This window comes from Solenopsis invicta, chromosome 3 (genome assembly GCF_016802725.1).
Source record: "Solenopsis invicta isolate M01_SB chromosome 3, UNIL_Sinv_3.0, whole genome shotgun sequence".
NCBI classification, from domain to species: Eukaryota; Metazoa; Arthropoda; class Insecta; order Hymenoptera; family Formicidae; genus Solenopsis; species Solenopsis invicta.
Window position 1 is genome coordinate 23,820,257 of NC_052666.1, and position 16,558 is coordinate 23,836,814.

Here is a 16,558-nt window from a genome sequence, read left to right on the forward strand (position 1 = left end):
CAAATCCTATTTATAATTTTACGTAGTGTAGAAAGAAATATATATTCTATAAACACACAATATTTCTAGAACATTATTAAAAATTAAAATACTATTAAAATAATATTTCGAGAATATTCAATATTTAATATTATTTTTATATTATGGAAATATGTTAACGTTATATATCCGTTTTTTTTTATAATATTCGTAGTATATTGCTTCATTCGTGGAATATTATGAAAATATTCTACGAATATTATCGCAGTTAAAAAATTAATGTGAATAACCTTATAATTATTACATTTAAATGTTACAATATTCCCGATAATTTAAAATATTAAAATACTGATATATTAAATAATATTAAATAATATTATTTATCTCTTTGTATAGCTAATATTCATATAATATTATCAGGAGTGAACATATAACCACTTTATATTAATATACTTCAGGAATATTATTTAATGTAAAATTAATGTTACGCGCTTCTCCCCCGAATTCTGTTGCGAACAGATAGCTTGATGCTTAATTATATAAATCGAGGAATCACGGTTATAAAGAATCTTCGCAGTCACGCGCACACACCATCTTATTGTTAGTCCAAAAAGGAAAAAAAAACCGTTTATGGACGACGCGCGCGTAAACAAGCGGCCGATTTTACGGCGCTGTTGCGTAATAACACGCCCGGCCGCCACCGACAATTACGGGCTTGACCAATTCGCAGATCAAACAGGATGCGATTCGATCGAATTGGCGAGTCAGTCGGACGCGCGTATTACGTGCGGAACAGCCTTCCGTTGCGCGAGAACGCATACGGTGGCGCGCGGCGGCACGCACCGGATACGCGGCGGCGCGGAGGCGCCGCAATGAGAATTCATGAATTAAAGGCTCGCTTGTTCGCTCGCGCGCCATGTGCCCCGGGGGCTAACTCGCGGTCTCGAGAATCCTGACGATGTGGCCCACCTGTTTTGTCCACCCGCCCGGCCCGTCTGCGCTCCTGTTGCGCCCCAGTTGGCACAGGTGTTCATTTAACTCGACTTCAGGTTTCTCTCCCGCCGTCTCCAGCCGTCTCTTTTTGTCTCTCGGCAGAGCGCGCGTCCTCTCTTCATTACAGTCGAAGCGCCACCGAGAGTGAGCTCGCGAATGAGATGGAGATAGAGATAGAGAAATAGAAGACAACGGAGAAGAGACGGTTAAGAGAGGACCCGGGTGAAATTGATAGATGGTTAAAAGAAAGACATGGGACAGATGGACAAACGGTGCAGGCATAAGTGAAATACTACGTAACCACCGAAACTGCATCAAACTGCATGAGGCACCTGTCACTTTCCCGTTTGACAGATTCTCCTCAGTTCGAAATCAATTTTCAAAATATCACCCATCGTTAAACAATCGAGTTATAACTTTTTTTAAATTGAATGAAAGATATAATTGTTTAGCTAGGTTTTTTTATTTATTTATTTTATTTAAATGTTTTTTCTGCATAAATATTTTCTGTACAAAATATTTATAATATTGAAAAAAATTGGAATAAATATTTATGAATATTTATCATGAATGTCGTGTGCTGTCTGAAACGTACATGAAACCTTTCTGCGCTCATTTTTATTTAATATCACCATAACTTACTAGAATTTAATTAATTTTTATTCTAAACGAGCTGACGCCGCGGTGTTACAATTTTAATGACACATAATATATTAACATGTCTGCCTATAGTGCAATAAAAAAAAAAAAACATTGATTACAACATTTTCTGAAAAACCATCAAAACTTTTGCACTCACTCAATACATTCCACCTCGTGATGTGTATCGAAAACAAATAGCTATAACGAGATAGGTGATCGAATACGCGAGTGCGTAAAATAAGAATGACGGAGAGTGTGGAGGAGATACATTCCAATCCAAACAAATGTCTCCCTACAAGAGGAAGGAATAAGTGCGTGCAACAGACGTTTGATAATTAAATGCAATCAACCGACGACAGGATGTGGCGCGAACTGATTCAGTATGGCCGCGTGGCTTTTTGCGTGCCTGCCCGTTCGTTTCAATGTGTGTAATCTGGAGGTGTCCGACGCGGTTGAATAAGCTAATCGCATGATGGACGCCGATCAGGAAACGCGACGGCGCAGCCTTTGATTTCCAGGATATTATTTCCTTCGCGGAAATCGTTGCACACCACCATCGAGTCACGACAGTGATCGGCGAAGTGTGCACGATATGGAGTGCTCAATTATTCAAGAAAGAAGAATAGGTAAAATGGGTCGATTTTTGACCTCCGGAACGGCAAGTACATTCAAAACGATAGTTTTGCAAGTATAGTCACAATTTCACAAATCACAGATACAGATCAGAAAATAATTTTATGTCGGGCTATCAAAATTATTATGTAAAACATTCCGACATCATGACACTACTGCAAAACCTTCTTTTGAAACAGTAAGTTAAAAGTGGTATGGCGACATAAAGGACTAAAACATTTTTTTCCTCTTTTCAGTAAAGCGAAAATAATTTATTCGTTTCAATTTCTTATTGAATTCATTTTTCTATGAAAAGATAATTATAAAATGTGTGTTTTAATAAGGCTGACCTATAATGGATCGTATTCTTTTTCCATCAATATCAATACATTGTAAGCGACTCTAAGCTTCTGTTTAACCGATATTATTCCGTTAACGACGCGAACAGTTTGTTTGGACATACCGATGCGTGGCCCTCGAAGAAAGGGAACCACGGGCGCGAGACATCGATCGCCACCTTTACAAAAAGAATCAACAGCGGGTGGAATTGATCAGCTACCGTGTTCCTGCATCTGCTTCTCCTTAGTCAGCCTTTATTATAAGTTAAGAATACAAAAAGTTTCTCCACGCGCATTAGTTCCACGTATCCGATCTTCACGGTGCATATATTGATGAGCGATAACGATCCGACCCAACTTCGTTTCAAAAAGCTTAACTAGCCCTTTTATGTCCATCGAAATATTCACCCGAAAAAGTATCAACCGTGCGTATTTTTAAAAACGCAAAGAAATGTTGCGAAATTAGACAAGGGTTATTTATTTTAAATAATATACTTTTTATATCAGAAAATTAAATCACGTTTTGTGCATATAATTATAAATATAATATATCAAAATAGAAATCTTAGATTAAAACAATAAATGAAATAAAAGTATTTATTAGAAGAGAAGATTTAGATGAGAGTGATATCCTTTTGATTCTTGGATTATGTTATCCTGTTCTTTATATCTTTGACAATGTTATTCTGTGAGACTGTTTATTGGATATTTGTAAAAATAAAAATATTAGGTTGGCATAAAAATCATGTCGTTTTGTTCTGTATGTAAATGAAAGTTTTTGCTTTGTATGAAAAAAGGCTTTTCATTTACATAGAAGAAGAACGACATGACTTTTTTGCCAACTTAATATATAGTTTACAGTTTGATTTATGCAAAAGTGCTGAATAATCTACAATTTTTTATAATAAAGAAAACTATAAAAAATCATTTATTGTTTGAGAATATACGAAATAAGAAGTTTTAAGAGAGTTTTCTTAATCTTATAAAGTGTTACGTATATTGTATTCTATCTTATGTTTGAATTGTCGATATTGTTAAGTAATTATTTAGAAAAATGTTTAAAATTCAATCTCAGCTTATAATTTATAAAATTAACAACAAATAAGAAATGAGCAAATGTAGTATTAATTTGATTAGTAACAGATATTGTACCTTGAAAAAGGTAAAATAAAGTAAAAGTAAATATAAAGTAAAAGTAAAGATCAAGGTAAAATTTTGAAAAGGATATAAGAAAATTTTATTTTTGTTGAGATTGAATTTATAATATAAAATTGTTCTATTCTTTGTCCTTATAATATTTTAGTTTGTTGAAGTTCTTATTCATATACTTTATATAAAAATTTTTTTATATAAATATAAATAAATATAAATATAATATAAAAAACATTAAAAATATATAAATAAAAATGTAAAATTAATTCATTAATTTTTCATTATGTATATCTTTTACATATATAGTCAAAAGTATATTATCGATGTTGTATCTTTGACCGAGATTTCTTTTCTTCTAGTGTTAAAAAATTTGTATAAAAAAATACCACAATTTTTAAATCTACACATATATCAAAATTAATTGATATTAGTACATTATAAATTTAAAGTAAAAGTCTTATTTTTATTAGACTTATTTTTATTAGAAAATGAAAGGGAATAGATTTATCACCGTATCTTTCTTTCTCTCGGTTCTTTCCCTCTTTCACGGTACATGCACACACGTCAAAAGAACATTGGGTCGTGTCGCCGCGTGATCTTCGCATCTTTACGCACCCACGTGCACCTTCTTATCCTAAGCAGCGCAACGTGCGTGGCACACGATAGGACCGGTGAGAGAGAGGCATTATTATGCGTGTTTATATCTATATATCGAAAAAGGGTTGCGCGCTCGCGATGTACGGTGGAGAGGTCCGATAGATTACTCACGATAAGCCAGTGGACTGGCCCACCAAATTCATATGCATGAACCCTTATTATATGGTATTAGCTATGCGCACAGGTGGTTGCCTCGGCTAGATACGATACGGTCGTTCGTTTAATGTGTAACGCTGTCCTTAAAGTATGCGAAGCCGCTAACGCTGACTGTAGATGACTTCGGGCGACTGCGTCACGTTATCATAAGCCGACAATATGGTACGTTCGAATTCGTCGCGAGCAAGTGATTAATGTGACTAGCTTCGGTTCTTCGATTTACAACGAATTAAAAAGCTGTATGGAAATATTGTTGAAATAAGAAATTGCATGTGATATTATGAGATACCTGGGCTGAATAAGCATTTAGTATTAAATTAGCATAGTTTACGCTACGCGTTTAGACACGTCAGATTTCAATAGTCTTGAGTTAAACAAAATTTGATGTGATCTCATTTTGTTGATGATTCTATTAAAAGAAAAAAGATACATCGGATTGTACCGATTCCATATCATTCGAGCAACACTTTTAATTTATAGTTTTATATTATTAATCACGCAGGATCTGAAAGCTCATTTAATAATTGTCTTCATATTAATTAATTTTATTTAAATACAAATCCAAAAGAAACAAGTTTAATTCAATAAAACTTATATTTTTTGGAGTGTATTTAAATGAAATTAGTTAATGATATTAAAATGTTTCTCATTTGTGTCTCCGTTTTGTAAACACTTAAAAATATTTTTGTTTTCAACGATGCATAGATTAAACGATGCTAAAGCACTAAAACTGTAAAGTATAATACTGACATCTTTAACAGACTTTAAATATTTTAGTGTTTTAAATCTAAACACCGTTTAAAACTAAGACGTTTTTAAGTATTTAAGAAATAGAGACAGAAATAAATTATTTTAATATCTGAAAATTAAACACTTTTTCAAATATAATTTTGAAAGTTTTGATTTATTGTGATTACTTTTATATATTACTTCCGCTTTTGCATAATACTTTTATTCAGATGTCATAAATAGAAGTTGCGATCTACTTATTTGCTGGATATTTTAAGGCTATATTTCCGCGACTCGAGAAACTTGATGAACAGTATTTATATCAACATTGTTAGTTAACATGTAACTGTTATTTTGATTAATTAATAATTTATTTTTTTTTACTATAACTCCTTTACGTAAACCATTTATTGACTAACAATAAATCGATGTTGCTTACTTTTACATTGTACTTTAACGATAATATTACCTTATAACGTTATTGATAGTATTTATATATCAATAATATATCGTTATTTAGCGATACTTTTTGGTAAATATTAATAATCATTAAGCACATCTCTAAAATGTATCAGATATTTCGTTATCCGCGAAACTGACATGAAAATTTCTTAGTGTTACCGTTACAATTATATTTTTCGATTACATTTTAAAACGTCATTGCAGGACACCTTAAAATTAATAATGTATCTAAGAATTTGTTACAATTAAGGATTTTTTAATGTCTTGCTTGCGCCCTGTAATGACATATTAAAATAGATAAAAATGTAATAAAAAAAAATCGTTTCTATTAATATATCGTTTTTAATCGTTTCTTATTGTGTCTTGTAGGATATACGAAAATATTGATGTAACATCAAGTTTCTATCGTTAATTTCATCGCTAGAGTTGTTTCAGGCCGTCATGTAAGGGCGACGACGCCGCGCGACGGTAATCGTCATAGCAGGTCTCGTTACAACGCGGACAAAAGGCGAAGAAACGGCGGCCGCGGCGAAGGAGCGGAAGAGCGTGCGATTACGTGCGATCAATACGCGCGGCTGCGTTCTGCATACCGCGTTTCTCGAGTTGAGCAATCGACTCCGGCCGCCGCGCCGTTGCGTTCCCATCCGGTCGCATCGACGCGATATTACGCGCGCTCGGAGTTTCGAGTCCCGCCTCGTTTACGTGTGCATTACACGCGCGATGCATTCACAGGTGTATCGAGGGAAAGCGACGCGAACGGTACGGCCGGCGGCGTCGATGGGAGACGTACCTGTCAGGCCCTCACCGACTTATTCCCGACTTATTCTCCCTTCTTTCCTTCTTTTTTTTTGTCGGAATGAAAGCACCGTTGGCATCCCTTTGTTCCTCTCGTTCCGGTGGTCCGTGCGGTCTTTAACTCTTGCGTGCACACCGCCCGCGTCTCAGGGTCACTCTTGGGAAGCAGGACGATACGTATGAACAGACGGGTGAAACGAAGGAAAAAGGAGCGAGTCTTTACGTGACGATTCTCGTTTTCGTTTTCAGAAATTAACATGCTTGAAATGGGAACCAATCGCGGTTTGAGAGCGGTCAGGGCAAGTCCGCGAGCGAGCATACCGTCACGGAATGCATCCTTCAACAATCGTTTTCTTTTTTTTTAAATATATTGCAAGATGTCTCTATTAGTTTTCTAGTTAAATCTTAAAAATATTTTAATAAGAATAATATTGTTACACTGAGAAAAAAATTACTCCATTTTAATAAACATTAAATTTGTTTGAATACTTGCAGTAAAACATTTATTAAATGTTAGATAAATATTTATTTAATACAAGAATCACTTAATGTAATTTAACATTTTTTTTAATGAATTAAATATTTATGTATTGTAAGTAAATATTTCATTACAAGTATTTAAACAAATATTTAGCAATTATTTTCTCAGTGTAAGGACTAAGGAGCTATTGTAGATTGAGTACGGTTTCAGTTTTCGTACAAGTGTATACTGACAATAAGAGCAAAAGTTCAAAAATTTAATTAACATTTGTTTGAATAGTTGCAATGAAATATTTAATTACTTACGGTATATAAATATTTATTGAAAATAAAAATAACAGTTAAATTAATCGTTCTTGTACTAAATAAATATTTATTTACACTTATTAAATATTGTTTACATCTTGTTGATTAAATTGTATACAAAAATTTTATAAAACTAAAGTGCACTTAATCTTGATATTCTGATCAAATTTATTAAACGATTGTATCGTTTATTAGATTTAAAAACTCCAAAAAGTAAAAAAATAAATAAATCTTCAGACAAAAAATGAATTTTACGTTAACAGATATAATCATCAAAAACCAGAAAAATAAGTTTTCAAATAAAATATTTGGAAAAAATAAAATACATTTTGAGTGAAATACATCCATACAGCAATGTTAACAGAAAGCATATGAACATTTATTTTCTACCTAAAATTTAATTTCACGGGAGTTTCCAATTAATCTTTCGAAAACTAAATATTTCATTGTTTTTAAGAAACATCCTGTGTTATAATTGAATGACTTTCTTTCAGGTTCGTGATGAATATCAGATTGTCGTTCAATTATCGTTCGTGCCGAAGCAATCTGGAAAGAATCGCAAACAGCACCCGGATTCGATCCCGTCCGGAAATACGCAGAGATTTCGTTTATGCGATAAGAATAACGTTACCGCGATATCTCGGCGGAGCGTTAGAAATCGCAATTTTCATAGGCCGACGTTGAGAATGGGGAGACTTGGTTGCCAACCAATTAGCTGACTTTCACATGGGGCTGCATGCGAATGTAGCGAATTCTCGCGCTAGTAGGAGGAGCGACGTCGCTGATACGCGTCCGATGTACTTAGAACACCGCCACGACGCCATTTACGCTAGGCACGTAATTAGCCGCGCTCTCTTTACTCGCTCGAAATTACTTACAATGTAGCTACCGCGTAGAACTATCGGATGGATGATCAAGTGCCGCCATTTAACGCGGTAACAATCCCTTTCCCTGCAGCGAGCTCATTTCTGCGCGGAGGATGTGGCTAATAATAGTCTGCTGTTAAGAGAGGAGACCTTCCGCCTGACAAACGACTTGAATATTATAATTCCCGAATGGACTTTTTGCGACAATATGAGCACGACATGTCACTCTTGGAATTACCTCGCATTATACGATAATTGTTCATAACCATTGTAAAATGTCATTACAACGTGTTTTAATGAGAGCTTATCCTGAACTGTAATTCGTAAATGTCGAGGCTACGTAAACACATCGAAATGTATGAAACCTTGGCAAGATGTATCGTGTAACAAGGTGCTTTCCGCGAAAGAAGATTTAATAAAATTTTAATAAAAATTTAATACGTTTTATTAAAATTTAATAAAGTACTAATAATATTTTAATAAAATTTTTTATTTTGTTAAAACCTTATAAAAATTTAATGTAGACCATATAAAGAACCAAATGGAATTTTTTAGAAATATTATATGCTGTTTAGATAGATACAGATCTGAAAATAATTTTGTTAGCTCATCAAAATAATTATGTAAAACACTGAAACTGATAGTTGATAGAATATCAAAATTTTTTGCAGCATTTCTTATTATACTTAAATGTTGTTCATAGTTATTCTGATGGTCAATAAAATTATTTTCAGACCTTATTTTACTAAATTTTTAAGTACCCTAGTAAAATATTATTTTTTTCATGAGAGATGATTGTTTCGTACGCGCTAATAACAAAAATTAAGTTTATTCAAATTGACAAAAATTCTATACACTTACGATCTCACATAAAAGCTGTCAAGTTTTGAATTAGAAAATATCTAATCACATTAGAAATGCATGCTATAAATAACTGTAGACTAAAATTTGTTATTTACACGCACTATATACATATAATCCTTATTATCTTTCAGGCATTATTATTCTAAATCGATTCATTAATCCTATTTTTCAACAATATCTACCCTCACTGAAAAACAAAACTAGTGATAATAATAAAGCTTTGGTGAAATAATTTCAATTAAATGTTTCATTAGTATAACCAAGTATTTAATAATATTTAAAAATTATATTAATATCAATACAGCGTAGAGAAAAGCAAAAAACATTGCAAAATGTTGCTATAATGTTTCAGCAATATTGCAGCAACGATAAAATGTCCGCTTCAGAAATATTTTGATACGTAATATTGTTAACAACGTTAACAGAATATTATAAATGTTGCTGCAACATTACGTATTAATATTTCTGAAGCGGACATTTTATCATTGCTGCAATGTTACGGAAACATTATAGCAATATTTTGCAATGTTTTTACTGAATATTTTCAGTAAAATTTCTGCAGTGTTTCAGCAACATTGCAGCAATGGTAAAATTTAAAAGGTAAACTTTTTTCAGTACTCATCTCGCATCGAAGGTTCCGCTTACATCGCACACCTATCAAAACATTTTCCGTCATCAACCATCATTTCTGCGAGGTGACGCGATGGCGATCCTCAATTTTCTCGTCCCTCATCTTTCAACAAAGGCCAAACCCGCGGAAACGTCAATGTGTCGTGGCGATCATCGAATATCCTTTTATCCGCGTGTATGCGTGAAATCAACGCAAACATTAGAAGAGACAGCAAGAGAAACCAAGAGAGAAAAAGAGAGCGAGAGTTCCTCATGCGGCCAGCGTACGCAGCAATCGACGATAGCGTAGCCGCGTCTACGGTCGACCAATCGGTCGTAGTATCGCCCCACTGGAACCAACTCCGCCTACGAAAAGTCCACTCCCACCCGCAACCGCGCTACCAGCCACGAGCGAACGCCACGACGCGACCGGGAACCGGCGAGTCCGCGGCGCGAGCAGCGAGCGCACCCAGCGAACCCCCCAGCAAAATCAATAGACCAATGGCTACTGGAACACGTGCGTAATTACCGGCTCGTGACGGACATTGCCTTTCTCGCCGCTGCCGATCCTCAGCGTCCACGTGGTGGGGAAAGGTCGCGCACCCTCTCCTCTCCTTCGTCTTCCTCCTCCTCCTCCTTCTCCTCACCCTTCAGCCCTCCTCGCCCCTGCACCCCTATACCCCGAGCTGGCATCGCTTTTCCAACCATGCAACGACCGGCACGGCAAGGCTTCGAGCGCGGATACGTGCGAGCAGCAATTTAGCCGAATCATTCCTGTCGCATGATTTATCACCGTCAGGCGTGCGACGGTGATAATGGTAGCCTCGCGATAGTGCTCATGACGGTGTGGTAGCACTCGTATATATACCGGCGATACTTTATACCGGGCGGCCGCGGGGCGACCCGAATAAGTGGCGGTGTAAAGTGCCCGCGATATATCTTCCAGGCTCGATGCGTGTGTGACTTCGCGGTGTTCTCCGTCGGAGGTAATCGCGATAATCTTACTTTTTACGTGCCGCCTACGAGAGGCTCGATGCGTCTCTCGCCGATGTACACACGTGCGCTACTTTCATTGGTGACTGAGTTTTTACATGTCCGCTGATCGATACTGCAAAGTCTTTCGTCATCCCTTTCGAATCTCTTCACGAGAAATTTCTTCTAAAGGCCTAGACAGTCCATTTTGTTGCAGAAATTATTATAGAATGTATTAAATGCCAGAGTGCTAAAATAAACAGAAAACAAAGCAACAAAAACTTGTACAAATGTAGAAAAGTTTATTCTCCTTGAACGAATCCTCTTTTTTGATAACCCCTTATGCAATATAATATTTGGATACGTCCTGCATCAGGATTTACTTATCAAAATAAAGGTTACTCTCTAAAGGAAAGTAACCTTTATTTTGATAAGTAAATCCTATCGGCTAAACAAGTGTCAATTTTGATCCCTAAGACACTTCTAAATAAACCTTGAAAAATCAATGTTTGGATTTTCAAATAACAAAAAAAGAAGTAGTCATTTGTCCGAGAAGTGGTAGAAGAACATTGCAAGAATAGCTTAAATATAATAAAAAATGACATTAACCAGATGTACGGTTAATAATTGGAAAACTATGATTTTGGTATAAAATTGTGAGTATACTCTGCATGTTAAGATCGTACTTTAGCACTATCTAGGATGCACCACGTGAAGATATGATCCATCTAATATCCCTTGGCACAGATCAGGACCCCACAGTTCGTCACTCCTGTGATATTTTCTAACTTTAAATCCTGGATAATGCTAAAATAGTCTGCGATATCTACATGCAGTATATAATACCCACAATATATAGTACAACTATTTTTTTACAATATATAGTTACAACTATTTTTTATCAGTTCTCTTAACCATTAACTTAGTTGCAATAACTATAATATAGTTCATTTAACTATATATTATAATTCTATTAATAAAATTTGTATGGTTGCCCTCTTATGTTGCCATCACTACAATTTTTTCTCTCAATGTAGATATCTTATTAACAATTACAAAGAATTGTATATTGATATAATGATATTGTTTTTACATATTTTACTTTATTGTACTGAGAGAAGTTTTTGATATTTGTGACTATAATTGTATATTAAAATAATTATAATTAGGAGCTCCACTTTTGTAATTACAACTGTTACAACGTTAGTAATAAATAAAAACTTTACGTTTATAGTTTTATCAACTATCTACAAATTTTACTATAAATTATAATTTTTTCACATCTTAATATACATAGTAAAATATCAAGACATGAATGATAAAAATACAAATAACATGTCTATGTCGTACATGTATATAAGAACAATTACAGTGAACAACTATTTTTGCAACATTCACTTATTATGTAGTAATAATAATTAGAACTATTTTTCATAGTCAAAACAACTATAAATATATATTTTGCACTGAAAATGACTGTAGATTATAGTTAAATTATGGTGATTGTAATTAGTTTTTCTCTCAGTGTCTCAGTTGAGACAATTTTTTTGCTTATAATAAAACGCGAAATGTCGTGGTTAATTTTTTCGGATAGAGAATTCATTATCGTTTGATTCCTTCACTTCGCACAAGTCTGAAAATAGCAAAGTTAATGCGTTGATGCAGTAATTAATAGCTATTTCCACCAGATGCCTGACTCGTTATTTTTTCACACGACACACGACCGCGCGTATTCACCGTCGCACGAATGATAATAACAGTCACGAATGTTTTGCGACTTTTGCAATGTAGCACATGTTGCGTTAATTCGCGGTGAGTAATCGCGCGACTTGTAATTTGTTGGGAACACGCGCTCTCCGATGATTTTATACTTTTGCTTCTTTTGTTCCTCGCTCGAACGTAATGATTAAACAATTCCGCAAAAACTCTTAAATGCAAAAATAAGAGCATGCAATTGCAATAGTCGTTGCGATTAAAAACATTGGATATTTCGTTAGCTGATGCCGAAAAGTTTACCGATGAAAAACGCAGTTCAGATAACTTCATTACTTCTAATTCAACTGGAGTTGGTGAAATGATAATCAATTTATTCAGCTGTGTTTAGACAATTAATCTTATTAATCAGTCAATAATCGTTATTAGTAGGGTTCACACGAGTATCGAACAAGCGCGGCGCCTGAATTGTATGACATATATAAACTCGTTTACAAAAAGCAAATATTTGACAGTATTTACCGAGACATATTGTTCTAACCGACTTATGACTGATTTCTTCATTATATCTCTCCACAGCTATCTTTCAAATAAAAGATATCCGGCAAATAACTAAAAATTTGTTTTTTATACTGAAACCTCTGGTTATGTATCTATGGATGGCTATTCTTCATACTATTAACTTTTGACATAAAATGTACTAGAATTTTACTATACAGAAATTATCATATTCTGTAAGAAATATCTTATAAATAAAGTTATTTAGAGATGAAGAAATGGGGCATTAAGCAAATTAAGATCTCACTAAATATAGTTATGGCTAGGAAAGCAATTTGTTAACTCGTACTCGAATGATTCATTTCTATATGGTACTATAATCGCCGTAATTATTCGGCAAGTAGCGTGACGTTACTTAAACGATTACGACAGAGCTAATAGAATTTTCTCTACTCAGTACGATATCCTTAAAAATAAACTTTTAAATTTCCGATAAATATTAGATGTTCAATGACAGAAAAATATTTAATATTTGTGATTATAATTGAATGTTAAAATAATTATATGGTTAGGAGTTTTATAGTAACAACTCATGAAAAAGTAAAACAGCAAAGTTATGTCTCGCTTTGCAAGTTTAACATTTATAACTAACAATAAATAGATATATCTAATGATATAGCAAAGAAATTGTTTTCAAATAATAATATTATAATTGTTTTCAAATAATATCTCTATTTACACTGAGAAAAAAATGGTTGCAATTATTTAATTGTAATTCATAATCATTTATGGTGCTAACTATATATTTATAATTGTTTTAGTCATACAAATTATAGCCGTTAGTTATTATTACTTATGTAGAAAGTAAGCAAATGTTTAAAAAAAAATTATATTCATTATTATAATTATGATTGTATTTATTTACTACATAAAAATGTTTATTTTTACCATCCAAATCTTGATATTTTATTATATTAATATTTAAAAATGTCATAATTTATAGTTAAAATTTTTTTCATGCACAATAAAACTGTAAACATAGGGTTATTAAATATTATTAACATTATAACCTTAATAACTATAACAATAAAGCTCCTAATCATAATTATTTTACCATGAAATTAAAGACACAAATACCAAACACTTTTATGTCAACGTATTATAGTTATAAATGTTTTTGCGCAGCGAGTCAATTTTCCTGCCTTTTTCCGTGCTGTTTTAATGTTACACAAAATGTTACTGATAACAAAAAATGATTGCTTAATTTAAATATAGTTAGCATCGAAAGTGACTATAAATCATAGTTATTTTTCATTATCGTAATCATAATTATTTTAACATTCAATTGTATAATAATTACAAATATGCTTTTCTTTCAATGTTCGATTCATCCATTCATCGAACGTGCGATTTACTGCAGCAGCAATTAAAGAAAGAAAAACATATGTAGACATATTTGCTGATACCGATTAAATTTTTCTGAATGTAATAATCAAATTTTTAAAACAAATTTCTCGCGTAGTCTATTCATTAGAATTAAGTAAAGGTGGGCGGTAACATCTAATAAGGACACGAGTTTCATGGAAACGCCTTGTATTAGAAACTATTATTAAATACATAACTATATTTAGAAAGCAGTGGAGTATGTAGAGTCTCGCTGTTCCAAATAACTAACATCAGTATCTTTCTCTCCTCATTAACAATTATCTGCATAAGTACTATTGGCAATACTATCTTTGATTCAATGTACAATATACTCATAATATCGCATAGATATTCTCGTATACTCATTACGCTAAGCATCTATAGCGTATAAATGATAGGTATATACTATTATTTATATGCGTTTCTCTTAAAATCGATCAGTACGCCTGAGTAACGTTTCAAAGAATTGATGTATCGATACATATTCGTACGCCGATACTTAAGTAGGCGACAGTAAGTGAAACCATTATTTCATTTCATATACACGTATCTTGACTTCGATTAGGTAGATAGAAATCACATATCTAATTTATATCGATCACTTTGATACGCGTACTAAGTATTATATCCGTATCAAATCGCTTGGTATGCTTGGTATAAACAAGAATATCAATTAAGCGATTTGCTACAGATATATCAAAGTGTTCGGTGTAAACTAGGTAACAGAATAATTTATTTTAGATAGGAAATCGTGAAATATAGAATGCAATTTCATGCAAATGTATATGCGCAAACACGTTATTTGCATTATATAAATTTTTTTTAGTTCAAATTTTTATCTAATACAAAATAATACTGAAACCACGAAGTGTCTTTGGTGCTATAAATATTTTGTAATTCATTTTTCGTCAATACGTTAATTGAGACATAATTTATAAAATTTTTTCGATAGTAACATTCACTTGAAAATGATAAATGATAAATATTTAAGTTAATGTAAGTTTCAGAAGAAATGTTAATTTCAAAGAACTTGTAGCAATCGAATTCTTCAATCAATTCGTATAATATTTTATGAAAAATTCTTAATTTAAACGTTATATATAATTACGAAGATATAAATGCTCATACAACACAAAAAATTGCAGCAACATTACCGAAATATTTCATTGCGAGATTGTAACATTTCAAAAACGTTGCGAAATATTGCTCCAATATTAGTGCAACATTACAGCAATGATAAAATGTCCGCTTTTAAAAATATTGCAATGTAATATTGCAGCAATATTACGATATAACGTCTTGGTATTTTTGATAATAGTTCAGGTGTCATTATATTAACACATTTTAGCACATATAACTTTTAAAAATATCATACGTCTCTGAATCAATTTTTACAAAAAATTTTTCTGTTAAAATACATCTTATTTATTTTCGCCATCAAACTCAATTTTGAAGATTCGATCCTTCAAAAAATATATTATTTTATTAAAATGTAAGTAAAAAAATCTCACAATGTTACTTTTTATTATATGTAGTTTTTTCTATTTATGAGAAATAGATCTTGGCTGCGTCCATTTGCTGTGGTACACTTTCTAGCATGTATCATCAAAATTGGAGGTGCATGTTAAAAATGTATATACTTCCAAGTTGGCGATACATAACTTGAGAGTATAGCGTATATTACTCGCAGGTGAAGCATAGAATTATTTTTTACAATATTTCTAAAATGTTGCTGTGATATTGTTGAAGTAATATTGCAAAAAATTTTTGCAATATCTCTACAATATTACATCACAATATGCAGCGTATTAGTAGCAATGTTATTGCAAGCTTCTGTGATGTAACATATGTAGAAAGTAAAAATAGCGTGTCTGTTAGTCTATGCTTTCGATGGAGAAATTGTCTTTAGAAGTCAAAACAACTATGACTAAAAATATATCTAATATAATAATTCTTTGAATTATACACATATAATTTATCCTTAAACCACAGGTAAAGCAACTTCGATTTCTGTCCATATAAGTTTGCCGTTCTTCAAAAAGCAGATTTGCTACAGTATAAACATGTTCAGTTGTATACCATGTCAATCACTGCAGCTAATAATTTGTAAAATCGTACTCTATTAACAATAATCGATAATTTATAATTTCAAAGGCAATTTAAATAAACGGTCGTTATAAAACTTCTCTGTATTACGTCTTTAATCCTGATCTACAGTACATAGTAAGTCTTTTATTTTAAGTTCTGAACTATGATATTAATTTGGTCTCTAAGTTCTAAACTTTACAGTTTAATTACCTGTCCAGCTCA